Genomic DNA, 16,311 nt, shown 5'->3' on the forward strand with positions numbered 1-16,311 from the left:
CTTATTTACAAAACAGAAACAGACTCACAGTCATAGAAAGGGGGAAAGGGATGGGAAGGGAGAAATTGAGATTCCAAGATTTGCAGATACTAACTATTATATATAAAATAAACAACAAGTTTCTACTGTATAGCACAGGGAATTGTATTCATCACCTTTTAGTAACTTGCAATGAGAAATAATATGAAAACAAATATATGTATGTTCATGTATGACTGAAACATTATGTTGTACACCAGAGATCAGCAAAACATTGTAAACTGACTATACTTCAATTAAAAAAAACAGGTGTCAATCCAACTTGGGGCAGAAAAGAAATAATAAAGCATCAGAAAAAGAAAATAATAAAATATTTAGATGGGACAAAATTATTCTTAATATCAATATATCTATAGCCAAGGTGGTTAAATTAGTGATTTTGCATGCTCCTTCCTTGCTACCAGAACAAAGGGAACTTTTAGCCCTCCTTACCCAAACTCACTCATCTCTTCTTCCAGTTGGATAAAGGGTGGTGGTGAGAAGAACAGCACATATTTTCAACATCCTCACAACCCCCAGCAGGAGCTAGTGGGGGCAACCAGCAGTAATGCCAGCCTCAAATTCTCTTGGTGTTGGGTAGCTATACCTATGGTCAGACTTCCTGAAACCTGAGCCAGAGTCTATTTCTGCTGGACAAGGCCATCCTCATAATTCAGCTATAAAAATTTAGCAACAGGAAGGTAGCTTCCTCTGCTAGTACAGCATTCTCAAACATGGTCTCAGAACTCCTTTAACGTCTTAAAAAAATGAAGATCCTAAAGGGTCGTTTATGAAGGTTTTATCTTTTGACATTTTTCATATTAAAAATAAAACTGACAACTATAAAAATACTTCTATAAATTTATTTTAAATAACAATAATAAGCCAACTGCATGTTAACGTCAATGATTTATCTTAATAAAAAAGTAACTTATCGGCCAAACCAAAAGAAAAGAAACTTGAGAAGAATGGTGATATGTTTTAGAGTTTTACAAATGTTGTTTATATCTTATTTAATAGAAAACAGCCCAATTTTTATATCTGCTTCTTCATTTTGTCTGTTAGAGCTATTGTTTCATTGAAGATGTGGAAAAATTCTTCCTCATTACAAACATTGATGTAGAAAAAAATAACATTTTAATTGCCTTTTCGGATTATTTTATGTATGCCTTCTAACCCCTGGAAAACTCCACTGTGTATTCATAAGGAAAAGAAATGTAAAAGTCAAATATTTTTTGTATTATTTTGAAAGTAGTTTTGGTTTCACGGACCTATAGGAAGGGTCTCAAGGACTCCTGGAGTTCCAGGCTGAACTTTGAGGACCATTGCCCCACAATGTCTCTGGCTGCACTCTGATCCAAGCACATCTTTCTGCAAGGGTCTCAGAAACTTGCAAACCTAACTTCTGCTGCCCTCTGCCTGTGAATTCTTATATTATAAAACACTTTACAGGACAACTAGTAAATATGAAAGAGTTTAATTTCCTTAATAAAATTAGAAAATCTCACACTCAGATAAAGGAAAAATTATGAGACACTGCTAAACTATACAATGCAGGAAGTTTTTAGAAAGAACATAGACAAATATGTACCAGGCAAGATCTCAAAAAAGTAAATACTAATGGTAATGTTAACACTGTGACCATAAAAAAAAAATCTAGCAATGGAAACAAAGTTTTAATATTATTAAAATTAAATACAAAATAATATGCATGGTTATCAAAACTGATACTTCAATATATTTGTTAAAAATTAGTACTTATTCCTGATAATTCTCCCTAAAATAGGCATAGAAGTACCCTAACAAATTTGGTTCAAATGGTTTCTCCCAGAAACCTAAAATAGATTTTATTTATTTTAAAGACAGTTCCTCTGATAGTATATATTTCTACCTGCTATGGACTGAGTGTATCCTCCAAAATTTAATGTTGAAAACTAATCCTCAATGTGGTGCTTGGAGATGGGGTCTTTGTTGATGATCAGGTCATGAAAGTACAGCCCTTATGAATGAGATTGGTGTCTTTATTAAAAAGACCCCAAAGAAATCTCTCACACCTTCCACCATATGAAGATACAATGAGAAGTCAGCAGTTTGCAACCCAGAAGAAGGGTCTCACCAGAACCCAAATATGGTAGCATTCTGATCTTAGACTTTCAGCCTCCAAAACTGTGAAGAATGAAGTTCTGTAGTTTATAAACCACCCAGTCTAAGATAATTTGGAAGGCAAAAAGGACAAAACTCTACATCTGTGATCTGTTGAGCCTACGAGAGCCCAAAGCTCTCTTGTTTCACTACTTGCCCTTGTCCTCAACAACATCATTGAGAAAATTATCAAAACAGTGATGTGGTAGAAACAACACAGGTTTAAAAAATCAGAGGGTCTGAATTCAAAACTCCAGTGGGCCACTTAAAAACTCCATGACCCAAACATACCATTTAAGCACTCTAGAATTCTCTCCCCTCACCAACAAAGTGAAAGAAATAATGTATGTCTTACAAGGCTGAGGATAACTTATATAATATTGATTTTCACAGAGTTTGACAAACAGGAAAATAAATATTTATTGATAAAATAAAATACCAAAACCCACTCTCTCCTAAATTTCATTCTGAGTTTATTTATAGACCTAATTATGGATGTTGACAAAAGGAAGAAGACAGGAGCATGAAGTCTAAACCAATGTCAGGTGGAAGAAGCTAATATTGCTGGGGAGTGGCAGGCAAAATTCTAAGCTGATTCCAAGAATCATGCCCCCTGATGTATAATCTTCTCTCCTGGAGTATGATAGGATAGTGGCTCCTTTGATTAGGTTGGCTTATATGACAAGTGTAATATGAAAGTCATTCCCAGATTATGTTGTTGTATAATATTCCTTGTTAGCAGCAGGTTGGATAGGGATATTCCTGTTAGCTTGTAGTAGGCTGACAAGGTGTGAGAGGGTCAATTAGGAGCTGGGAGTGGCCTCTACAACTTAACAGTGACCCCCAGCCAACAAGAAAACAGGGATATCAGCTGAACTACTGCAAGGAATTAAATCATGCCAGAAACTGGAATGAGGTGGGAAGAGGACTGAGGGCTTCAGCTGAGAGCAGTAGTCTCCACCCACACTTAGTTGTATTTATTTATTTATTTATTTATTTATTTATTTATTTATTTATTTATTTATTTATTTATTTATGACATTTTAAAATTGAGTTATAATCATTTTACAATGTTGTGTCAAATTCCAGTATAGAGCATGAACATACTTTTGGTCAACTAGTCTTTGACAAAAGAGGCAAGAATATACAATGGAATAAAGACAGTCTCTTCAGCAAATGCTGTCAGGAAAACTGGACAGCAGCATGTAAATCAATGAAGCTAGAACACTCCCTTACACCATACACAAAAATCAACTCAAAATGGATCAAAGATTTAAACATAAGACAAGATACAATAAACTTCCTAGAAGAAAATATAGGCAAAACATTATCTGACATACATCTCAAAAATGTTCTCCTAGGGCGGCCTACCCAAGCAATAGAAATAAAAGCAAGAATAAACAAATGGGACCTAATGAAACTTACATGCTTCTGCACAGCAAAGGAAACCATAAGTAAAACTAAAAGACAACCTACGGAATGGGAGAAAATTTTTGCAAATGAAACCGATGAAGGTTGATCTTCAGCATATATAAGCAGCTCATAAGACTTAATAAGGAATCTCCCCACACTTTGGATAGCCCTGAGTAGAGGACTCAGTTAAACCAGATCTTTGACACAGAAAACTCAGATACTCTATCTGTATTGTTTTAGGCCACTAAATTTTTAATAATTTTGCAGTAATAGAAAAATAATACAAGGAATAAAGGGAAAAATGATTTCTGGAAGCTCTGATAGATCTCAGAACTGCCTCGGGGAAAAAAATGGATAACAGGACCTGGGCAGATAGATTACATTGAGACCCATCAGCCAGTGGTAAGCCTGGGAATAATTTGAGATCCCCACATTCACCCAGGTATTGGAGCTGGCACTTTGTATGTATTGGCTTAAGGAATAAGTAGGCTTGATATGAAAAATAAGGGACATCAAAGACAATAGTAAGTTGATTTGTTTTAAAAAAGTATACAAATTGGCTCATAAATTTAAAAGATTTGCTCTAGATGTACCTCTGCATTTAAATATATATATATATATTTGTTGCTTTTACAATAAAAAAAATTTTGGAAGGATTTTTTTGAAAGGTACACATTCTTTTCCATTTTTAAAAATTGAACACTGTTAAAATAATTTTAAAATTATATCTATAAAACCATATCGACTTTGATCATATTGTTTGGAATAATACAGCATTTTGTCCATGTAGTTGACTCTTATATGTATGTCCTACAGAAAAATACATACATACAAGCATACAGAAAATCATATGATTCCTCAAGTATCCCAATATAATTAAATTCTGGGGGGACTATAAAAATCAAGAAAAGATTAGACAGCAGAAACATTGATGGGACCGAACTTCAGCTTTAAGCATAGTTTTGGAAATTGTAAGTCCCTTAGAGAACTCTAAAGCTAAAGTCTGTTGATCAAAGACTGGAATTCTCAATATTAACTAATTTGTGAATAGCATAATAGAGTTCTGAGAAATCTTGTCTCCATTTCTTGTATTATGATTACCTCCCAGACCAGACCATGAACTCCCAGAGAACGACCAGTGTTTACTTATCTCTGTATTCCCAAGTACCTATATTCTCATACATAGTAGAAATCAAGTCATTGTTGACCAAAATATGCTAAGTAAATTTACTGAATGTACATAATCTAGTTACTTCTGCCCTTTGACCTATGATATTTCTCACAAAAGCAGTTGTACCCCATTGTTTCCCATAAATCTTTCCATGATTACCTGCATATTATTCTCATTTAATCCTCATTTTTTATGCCTTTAGCATTTTTATAATTAGCTTGGGCTCTTTAAAGGTGTATTTCCCAGTAGTCCCATGAACCAGTATTTTCCTATGTCTCTTGTACTGTATTATGTATTCTCCAAAGCTAGTTTGTCTTTCAGTCCATCTGTATGTCCAGATTGCTGTGGTCAAGCACCTGTTCATAGGTGGCATGTGATCAATATTTTTTTCCAAGTGACTAATGCTTGTCAGTGTTCGTGATTGTTGTATTTCATCTTAGTTTAAATCCCATTGTAGGTGTATTTTCTTCTAGCTGAAGCTTCAGCAAAACAGATGGCATGTGTCTACACATTGATCGCTCTTAAAGTGGCAGAGTGAAATAATTGGTTGTAGGAAAAATTGTTTAGAAACCTCTGAATTGACCCCTTTGTGTACAAAACTGACACTTTGTGCAGTTAAACTCGTATTGATCAAACTATCACAGATTGTGTTATAGTTTGAACAGCTTTTCTTAAGCACCACCGAAAATAAGGGTTTGCATTTAAATCTTTGAATCAATACATATCTTGTTGCTATCAGGGAATTTTGATGGTAAAGAACTTGATTAATTTCTTTTCAAGCTTATTTACCAGAAGAAAAGCTACAAAGCTATTTGAGCACTCTGCCTTTTTTATTTTTCTGTCATTCACTGTTCTGCTTATTATATCCACTACCATTTATCCCTGCTCTTTGAACTGTTCCTCTGCAGAAATGCAGTTTTCCAGGAACCCTTGTTTAGATGAAGACTCAGAATTGGGTAAATGCTTTGTGAAATGTTGAAGGGTTCTGCTATAATCTAAGGCTGATTTAACATAATCACAGGAGAAAATAAAAACAAACAAGATAATTCTGAGGGAATGTGTAAAGCACCTTGAAAAAGCTTAAAATAGACTTTATTACAAGAGGAGTGATTAACTTATTACATGGGAGAAATTAGAACTTGGGCTTTTTGAAGTGAGGTCATTCTTTAATCTCACTGCTGAGAAATGTGTAGGGTTTTAGCAGAGATTTGGAAGGCTTTTAGGCTTCTATTTCTCAGGTAAGCCTACGAGAGACTAGCTTTCAGCTGAAAATGGGTCATGGCAAGAAAGTAGAATTAATTGCAGCTAAACCCTCCAGAGAACTCTACTACAAAATCACAGATAAAAAGGGTAAGACAAATTCCACAAAATTCTTTACTTAGACTTATACTATTCAGAACCACTTTTTAGCATAAATAAAGCTCTAGAGTTAACTCCACCTAAAAATTATAAGCATTTAGTGTGTCTTTCCATGATTTTATATGATTACTAGGAGACTATCATTTTTTAAAGTATTTGTTAGTTCTGCATATGTTTATCTTTACAATTATTTGCCATCAAAGACTCTTAACTGCTGTTATGCAATATTAGGTTGTTAATGGAAGAAAAGGGTGTAAAATTCCCAAACCCATTCCCAAATTGGTACAACTCAAAGCTTCAAGTAAACTTGGTAATATTCTGAACTTTCTTAATAATAGATCTTTGTGTGAAGGGTGGGGCAGAAAAAAATCCCCACACATTTCCGTCTGCTTTTACTGTTGCCAAAAAATCAGCCCTCATCTCTGATGAGCCAAATAACTCAGAGACAGGGTCCTGGAGCCTAGAAGAAAAGAGACAGATCTATTGCTTTGCTGGGCAAAGGGGACTCACAGAGGCCTTCAAAACTGTGAACCCATCTTGGGTATGGGGCAGGGTGATTATACAGCCATAACTTAAACAATAAAGCATTGATAACAATCAACAGAATTGTTTTCTTCTCATAAGACTGAGAGTGGCCTCATGGTGTCTCCAGGTGACCAAGTCTATAGAGGATAGTAGTTGTCGCTCTTTCGATCTTTTTATAAGTACCCAAGACATGTTCTTCTTGGTAATTCAGGCCATTTTGTAAGATTACAGTTCTGCGACTTTCTCCCTGGAAAACAACTCAGAAACCAAGTATGATGATTATTTTCAATTACTGGTTTAAAGCAGAAACAGTAATATTAATGGCTTCATTTTAACTACAGGCCTGGTGCTGTGAGTAGCAACTGGTCAGTCAGATCAATTGACTGTTTTAAGGATAAGCATAGAATAAGCAATTTGTTAGCCTAAATGTGGCCATTGTGTTAACCCACCTTCATCACTACCATCATAAAGCTGCCTCCCTCACAATAAGCATGGAGAGAAATATTAAGGGAGATAGGAAATTGATGTAAAGTAAGGGCAGAGATCAGAATGGGTTGAGTAGGGGCAGGAAAGAATATAGACAGAGAACTTTTTACTGCCAAGGGAGAAATCTGAAAATTTGGGGACATTTTGTAAATTTTGTTTCCCAATGATTGTGGGTTAATAATGTCATTTAATGGATGGAATAGGGATGCTAAATGCTGTGGTATGTGGATTTGTCCTATTGCTTTCCTCATTTTTAAATGCCCTGCTGCGCATTCAGAAAGAGTTTACTTGAGTTTACAATCTAATTCTAAATATAAACTCAGATTGTCCATGATTTTACTTATAATGGTCTTTGCAGTAAAGTATTGAAAGTGTAAGTCGAATCGTTACATTGAATCCTTCACAAAAATTTTCCCCAATTTCTAAAACACATGGTGATGGTGGTAATAATGATGTTTGTTGTTCTGTTTCACAAAGATAATACTATTAGTTGGCATTTGCAGATACCACATTATTGGTGAATCTACATAGATGTGTTTGTACCTTTACTTCATTGTGACTTCTGGTGAAGCATTCTGTATGATTTTACTTATTAAAATATATTTTATTATAAATTTAATTCTTTTTATTTATTCTTTATAATTTAAATAAGATATTAATATGAAATTTTAAATTAAATGTGTATATAAGTTATATTATTTATGGATTTAACACAAGCCAGAAAAGATGGCTTTACTTAAATATGTATAATAAGAGGAAGACACTGCACAGGATGAGGTGAAAAACGATGAACTTGGAGTATGTGAAGGGCCTGAGAAAGGCTTTTGGGAAAGAGAAGAATGACACCCCAACAATATAATTTATTTATTCACTGACAGCTTTAGGCACCAAGTAAGTGCAGATAAAATATTCTGATAGAATCATAAAAGAGAGACAAGTGGTAAATTAATTGATTAGAGAATTCAATTAGATATTTAATAAGTACTAAACACTAAAGCACTTAAGCAAATGTTGAAGAGTCACAAAAGAATAAATCTCCAAACCTCTATCTCAAGGAGTTCTGATAGGAGAAACAGATGCATATATAAATTATTGTAACATAATGAGGCAAGTTCAACTATAGAAATGAACACTGTGGAGGGGACCTAATCTAGGATAAAATAAAGGCAACCTAGGGAAGGCTTCTCAGAGGAAATGTCTTAAGTCCTTGGTAAGATTCAGTAAATCAGTTGATGCTGAGAGAGTGTGTTGAGCAGAACACCGTGCACTGGCCGTCAATCCTAGGGGAGAAGAACACTAGGCACCAGTTACCAACCCAGGAGAAGAATATGACTACATGGAGGATAGTAAAGATCATCACTATGCTGACCACCAAGAATAGAAGTCCAAACACTTCTGTCCATTGTGTCTTGTTATTGGAGTCACCAAGAAAATGCGGTCAAGCTGATTAAGCAACTCTTTACTTACATAGAGAAGAAACAGAAAGATCAGCTTTAATAGTGGGCAGCATGGCTCTCCAGGCAGCCAATGCAAGGTAATTTGCCTACACGCACCCTTTTCCTGCTACAGAAGGATACCAACTCCGACCCTAGAGTTTGACATACTGAAAACTGGGGGTGGAACATGCCTGAGGGCCATTGGTATATATGCTTACACAGAACAAAGGAAGTCTCATTGAGCATGTAATGGAAACATATTCCCACACAATGTGACAAGTCCAACACAGGCTGTATGTAGGTGGTAAGTAGGTGTTCCTGTCTCAATGTGCGTTCTTATGTGGCCAAGTAGCAGTCATGGAAAGGCTGGATGCATTAGTGCTTCTCCCAACAGGGAACCATTGGATCTCTGGGAAGAGCAGTATAGAGAAGAAACAAGATAAGTAAATATATGCAAATAAGATATACCCTGAAGAGTGTGGAAAATCTCAGGCAACAATTATGAATCAGGAGAAAAAGGGCAGAGGTTGGATCATTAAAGACCTTAGTAATTATGTAAAGAACTATAATACTTTTAAAGAATAGAATAAAAAAATAGGTAGTTTTGAGAAATCTTTGAGGTAAATCTGACTGGTAGCTGTGGAGAGCAAGATGTTGGGACAAATGGGAGAAAAGACAAGGTTTAATAAATGCACTATTGTAGTGATTGAGAGATAATAAAGAACAACAAGAGGGTAATGAGAGAGAAGAGAATATTGCTTTAGACACATATAAAGAGAGGTGGTGAAAAGATACTGGTCCTCAGGACCCATCAACAGAAGCTCTGCACTGATTAATCTGAGTTGGGTACTAGGTATTGGAATTTTTCTAAACTCTTCAGGTAATTACGATACCTGCTAAAGCTTAAGAAGCACTAAGTTAGGTAACTACTCAGGAAAATAGATCAATAGGACTTGACTCTGTCCTTCACTTTCATTCCATGGAATGCATATTATTTTTCAGGGACAGTGTGTAGAATGAGAAAAGCAGAGGACCAGTCATTGAAATCTACAGAATATTTCAGGGTAAGACAGAGAAAATCAAGCCAATTGAAGTGGCCAGAAGAAACACTGAAAAGTTTTAATAAGAACTCTTTAGGGGGAAGGTATGGCTCAGTGGTAGACTGCATTTCTAGCATGCACAAGGTCCTGGGTTCAATCCCCAGTATCTCCATTAAAAATAGATAAATAAAAGTTTGATTCCCCTCCCTGGAAAATAACTTTTTAATAGGAAAGTTTAGAATCATGAAAGCCAAGGAAGATAGATTTTAAAGACAGTGTCTGATGTGGCAAAGAAATGAACTAAGTTCAGAGTTGAAAATTGTCTAAATGTTTTAGACTAATGTTTCAATCCAGCTAGGTGGAATTTGGTTGAGGAGTAAAAGAGTGATTAGAAGTAGGGAGAGAGATCATCAACATTTTCTTTGTAAAATCTGTATAAGGAAATCATTAAGGGTCTGATGGTGTTATTGTAGCTAGAGAAGGGCAATATGACATGCTTGGAAATGGTGACAGCAGTGGTTGTCTTGCTGAAAAATGATGAAGGTGGCAAGGAGGGTGAAATTGAATTCTTTGGATCAGAAGGACATTAATTTTTAAAGTTTATTTTAAAAGTAGGAAAGAGGGAGTTTAACTATTCAAGGAAGAAATGCAAATAAAGAAAAGAAAGAAAAACACAGATTGAGGGAACGAATGAGCCCATCACAATGTCATGGGCTACCAAAAGTGTAGGGCTTTTTCTAGCAGTAAAGAACAAAAGTAGTTCAATGGTTAGGACAAACCTGGGTAGAGGACTAATTAAAATTGCATCTTAACTGAAAACTCAGTCCAGAAATATCATGTTTTTAAACATTTTTTAGTCTGTAGGTATCGAAATTATTACATTTTAATAGTAATAGTTTAGGATTTCAAAACAGCTAGTAATTGAGGAACGCAGGTTTAGATACCAGTCCTATCTGAGTCCAAAACTCATATTCTTTCCTGTCTGCCATATCCATTTCAGTTTTAAAAGGTTCTATGGTGCTCTACTGATCATATTGTAATCCCAATCAGGAACAGGAAATCTGCCAAAATGATGAGGTAACTAGAAAGTCTTCACAACTTAAAAAAAAAAAGGACAAAGAAAAAATCCAAAAAACTTCACAGCACTATACCTGGAATTTCCAGGTTCTACTTACTCTGAAACTATATATATTTCTTTATACATTTTTGTCTAATAGAGACCATCAGCCCTAAGCCATTATCTCAATGGTGACAGAGTAATGGGCCTATTGATTTTGACTGGTATTCACTGTAAAACAGGCTTATCTGGGAACCTGCCATGAAGTTCTGTGTTAACAGATTTCCTGTTCTACTTTTAGACATCAGACATCAATTGAGCACATCAGGATTGTTAATAATATTTGTCTTACCAACTCGCTGTTGAATCTTGGGCAAATAATGCAACCTTTGTGGGACTCAATTTTCTGATTTTTAAAGATAAAAATGTTAGTCTTTGGTTGATCCTTTCAATTCAAAAGTGCAAGAAATCTATTAATTATCATGAAGCTGTAGGATGAGGAACGGTAGCTGAATGGTAATTAAAAACATAAAAGCTATTGGGTATTTGATTTAGCCAGTGTTCCTAAATGATCTTTGTTCTCAGAAATAGTTGAAATATCTTTCTCTTATCTGATATGTACAATATATATTTGCCAGTTACCATTTAGAAATGTGGTCCCAATGGACCCATGCTAGTTTAATCTGTCCTTTTTGGTTTGTTTATTGATTATGTAGGAGAGGAAAACATTTCCTTTTTTCTTTTCTAGGTTTTTTGTCTAGTCTAATAAATAAATTGACCTAAAACAAATCAACAGAAGTAAAAATGAATTTAATTTTAAATTTTAAAGCAGTGACCAAAGCAGGCAGCTTCCATATCTTTTGGACTAAGAAATAATAAATTTCTGAAGAATTAATAAGACAAAGAAGTTTTGGCTTAGGGTAGTAGTAAATTAGTAAAGAAATAACAAAAGTTATTTACATATACAGCCTTCTTAGCCCTGACCTCCTTATCTCTGATGGTAAGGATGCTTTTCTACCCCTTGGTTCAAGGAGGGTGTCATTCACATGGGAGGTTTATTTCTTTTCATTTGGACGAAGGTGGGTGAAAGTATCATTCTTGCACCAACTACTTCTTAAGTAACTTTAATTCAAAATAATCAATGTGCCAGAGTAGCATATTTGGGGGCAGCTTGTCCTGACTCCCATCAGTTGGTTAGAATTTTTTTCTTCTTTAGCTTATACATTCACTCACGATAAATTATTCCATTTCTCAGTCATTATGCTAGGTGTTTGAGGAAGACACAAATATAAATAGGATACTTTTTTCATGCAGGATAGAGTTGATAAGAGAATTAAGCATGCACAAGAGATTTATATTGTAATGTAGAGGCTGGAAAACACCTTAAGGCTAGTGTAGGCACAGTGATATGGGTGCTCTTTCAATTCATACTAACTTACTGAGCACTGCTATGAACTGGGCATTGTTTCTAAGTCCTTGATACTCACAATGTAGTTCACACAACCGCAGCCTTGAACGTCCTTAGGGTCTTGTTAAAATACAGATTCTCAGGCCCACCCAATCTTATCTGTATTAAGTTAGAATCCATAATTTATTATAACCCCTAGGTAATTAATAAATACATTAAATCTTAGGAAACACTGGTACAAATTAATTTTTCTCAGAGTGGAGTATAAAGACCATCTACAACAGAATCTCAGATTCTGGGATCCTACACCCAGAAATTCTGTTTCAATAGGTTTGCAGTGAGGCCCTGAATCTTTATTAAAACAGAATTATATTCATGTGATTTTTTTTCTGCATTTAGTTTGATAACAACTGAGTTTGGTGTTGGGAAAGCAGATAGATATGTAATAAGTAGAAATTTATACCAAGTAAGAAAATTGGGCAATTGGCCAAGATGGTGGAGTAGAAGGATACTCTTAAGTGCCCTCCCGCACAAATACACTGAGAGTTATCCATGGAACAACCTATTAACTTAGGACACTTGCTGAACTTTGACAGAACATCACCTTCTTCAGAGACAAAATCCATCACCAATCTGGCAGGAGGGGAAAAAAAGAAGAAGAAAAAGGAAATTAGTGCAGGACTGGTCCCATGGGAGGGAGTGGTAAAGGAGGAGTAGCACTCCTAGGCTGGCTGTCTCTCTCTTGAATAGAGAGGTCAGTGGGGACAGAAGGGGAACCTCTGAGGCTCCAATCTGTGTAGAGCAGCCCTTGTCCAACAGAGCTAAGTGAAACAGGCACAAAGTGCCCCTGCTACCCCCAGCCCTAGACATGAACCAGTGGGGATGGGATGGGACCAGCTGCCCCAGCTGGACAGAGGACTGGGGCCAACTTTGCAGAGGCAGCCTAGAGGACTGGAGTATACTGTGCTCCATGGCTGGGAGTGTATACAGAACAGAACAGCCTGGATCCTCCATAAAAAAATAAAATAAAAATAAATGAAAGCACAACCACTCAAAAAAAAAATAAATAAATAAAATAAAAATAAAAAAGAAAAGAGATAGAAAGCAACACTGCTGGTGGGTAATGGAGGGTGGTTTGCCTTAGCTTTTGTCTCCACAGACCCATGGCACCATTGCTGATGTGTTTTCAGAAGAGAGGCAGGGGTCAGCCATAGCCACCACATTTGCTGGTGCACAGCTCCCAAGAAGAGGTGGGATTTAAACCTGAATTCATACCCAAATGCTCTCCAACATCAAAGGCAAGGCTGAGATTTGTTTACAGCCTCAGGCAGAGGGGACAATTCTGCTCCAAGGGTGCCTTTGTGGACTTGTGCCTATAAGACAAATGAGGAAGGATTGGAATTCTGCCACACAGTGGGGGTGAGGGCTGGTGTGCCCATTTTCTGTGAGCCCACCTACCAGGCATGGACACAGCACTGAGAGCTGAACTGACCCGGAGTGTAACCCAAGGGCCTCTGGAATAAGCCAGCAGAATTCAGGCAGCATGTCAAGTGCAGGAGCAGCATTTGGTGCTGAGAAAGGTGCTAATCCAATGGTGCACCACAATCCACGTATGTGACCCAGCAATCAGTGTAAGTGTACTGGTAGCTCTGAGGGCAGAGAACCTGAGGAACCCCAGAGCAACACACTGACATTCCCCCAGCTAAAGTGGAGACAAGGACAGAATCAACAAAGCATACATATATCACTCCAACCCTGCCTACTATATACCACAGCTCAGAAAGGGTTCTGGAAGCCTCCACTCCAACAAAAGGGGAATAGACACAGCCCATGTCAAGGCTGTGACAACCACAGAACAAAAAGGAGCCACTCAACAGCCAGAGCATGCTCTGGTCACCACAAGATGAGCCATACCACCAATTAAAGGGATAGTACCCAACACAAATGGAAGGAAGTCTTGGCAACCATCCATATTTAAAACAGACCTCATGACAAAATTATTAGAGGTGCACAGTCTACACAAAACATATTCTCCTTTTCTTAATTTTTAATTGTTTTTGATTTTTAATCTTTTTTCTTTTTACCTTCTTTTTAATTTTTAAATTCTCTTTTTAAATTTTTAAATGTGTTTTTATGTTTATTTTCTGTTACTTTTTAATTATTTTTTCTTTTTTCTTTCTTTCTTTCTTTTTAAATTTTTCTAAAATTTAAATTTGTTCTTTACTTTTTATTTTAATTTATTTTAACTTGTTTTTAATTTATTTTTCTTCATTTAAACTTTTTAATTTTTTAAATTTATTTTATTATTATTATTATTATTATTATTATTATTATTATTATTATTATTTAGTTTTATTTCTGCAACCTCTTTAAAGAAACATTTTTAAGATCACATTAGATAACTGATGCTACATAATCTATAGTGCCAGAGAGATATAAGCAAAAGAAGAGGAAGAGGAGAACCACTATCAATTGAAAGAACAAGAGAAAACCCCTGAAAGAGCAATCAATGAAATAGACCTCAACAGTCTAACAGATCATGATTTCAAAAAAGGAGTGATCAAAGCACTGAAGGAACTAGAAGAGACTATGACAAGGAATACTTTAGAAAGGTAATTGAAACTCTAAAGAGGAGACAATTAAAAACAGAAAACTGAATGGCAGAGATAAGAATCAAGCTAAAGGCTTTTGAAAGCAAACTAGATAATACAGAAGAATGAATAAGTGACTTAGAAGATGGAATAACAGAAGTCACCCAATCAGAACAGCAGAGAGAAAAGCAAGTAAACACCAATGAAAGCAATATAAGGGACTCATGGGATAATATAAAGCACAGAAACCTATGCATAATGGGGGTCTCAGAAGGAGAAGAAACAGCAAAAGGGATTGAAAAGATATTTGAATAAATCATGATGGAAAAATTCCCAATCCTAAAGACAGGATCATATACCCAGGCAGAGAAAGCACATAGGGGCCCCAACAAGAAGAACCCAATAAACCTACACCAAGACATATTATAATTCAGATGGCCAAATTTAAAGATAAAGAAATGATTCTAAAGGCAACAAGAGAAAAACAAAGAGTTAATTATGAGGGAAACCCCATAAGGATTTCAGCTGATTTCTCTACACAAACACTGCTGGCCCAAAGGGAGAGGCAAAATATATCCAAAGTCCTGAATGAGAAAAGGCCACAACCTAGGATACTCTATCCAGTGAGATTATCCTTTAGAGCAGGAGAGATAAAAATTTCAGAGAGGTAAAAACTAAAAGAATTCAGCAATACTAAACCTCTGTTAAAAGAAATATTGAAAGGAATATCTAAATAGTAAAGAAGAAGGATGCTATAGAAAGGAGAAAACCATAACTGGAAAGGTGGTAACTACAATGAGTTGCAACAGAATAGACATGAAGATGTAAAAGAGGACATCAAAATCATTAAAGGTGGGAGAGGGGTGTTTTGTTGTTGTTGTTGTTGTTTTTGTTATTTTTAGGATGTGCCTGAGCCTACATGACCATCAGTCTAAAGAAAACAGATAGAGTAATGGGTTAATATACTTAAAAAACAGGGTAACTGCAAGTCAAAAACATACAACAGAGTCACAAAAACCTAAAAGAAACTGAAATAATACAAAAGAAAATTATCAAACCACAAAATGAGAAATAAAAAGAAAGGAAAAAAGAGGAAATACCAAATCAACTGGAAAACTAAGTTCAAAATGTCAATAAACAAACACCTAACAATAATTACCAAATGCCAATAGATTAAATGCCTTAATTAGAAGAAATAGAGTAGCAGTTTCGATAATAAAGCAAGAACCTAGAATGAGCTGTATACAAGAGACCCACCTTTGGGAAAAGGACACACATAGATTGAAAGTGAGAGGATGGAAAAAGATATTTCATGCAAATGGAAATGATAAGAAAGCAGGAGTAACAATACTGATTTCAGACAAAATAGACTTTAAAACAAAGGCCACAAAGAAAGGTAAAGAAGGACACTATATAATGATTAAAGGAGCAATACAAGATGAGGTTATTAAATTCATTAACATATATGCACCCAATATAGGAGCACCTAAATACATAAAGCAAATGCTAACAGATATAAAGGGAGAAAATGATGGGAACATAATCATAGTAGGAGACTTTAACACCCTATTAACATCACTGGAGAGATCTTCAAGACAGAAAATCAAGAAGGTAATGGAGAAAGTAAATGACACAATAGAACAGTTGGACTTGGTTGATATTATC

This window comes from Camelus dromedarius, chromosome 16, assembly GCF_036321535.1.
Source record: "Camelus dromedarius isolate mCamDro1 chromosome 16, mCamDro1.pat, whole genome shotgun sequence".
In the NCBI taxonomy this organism is placed as follows: Eukaryota; Metazoa; Chordata; class Mammalia; order Artiodactyla; family Camelidae; genus Camelus; species Camelus dromedarius.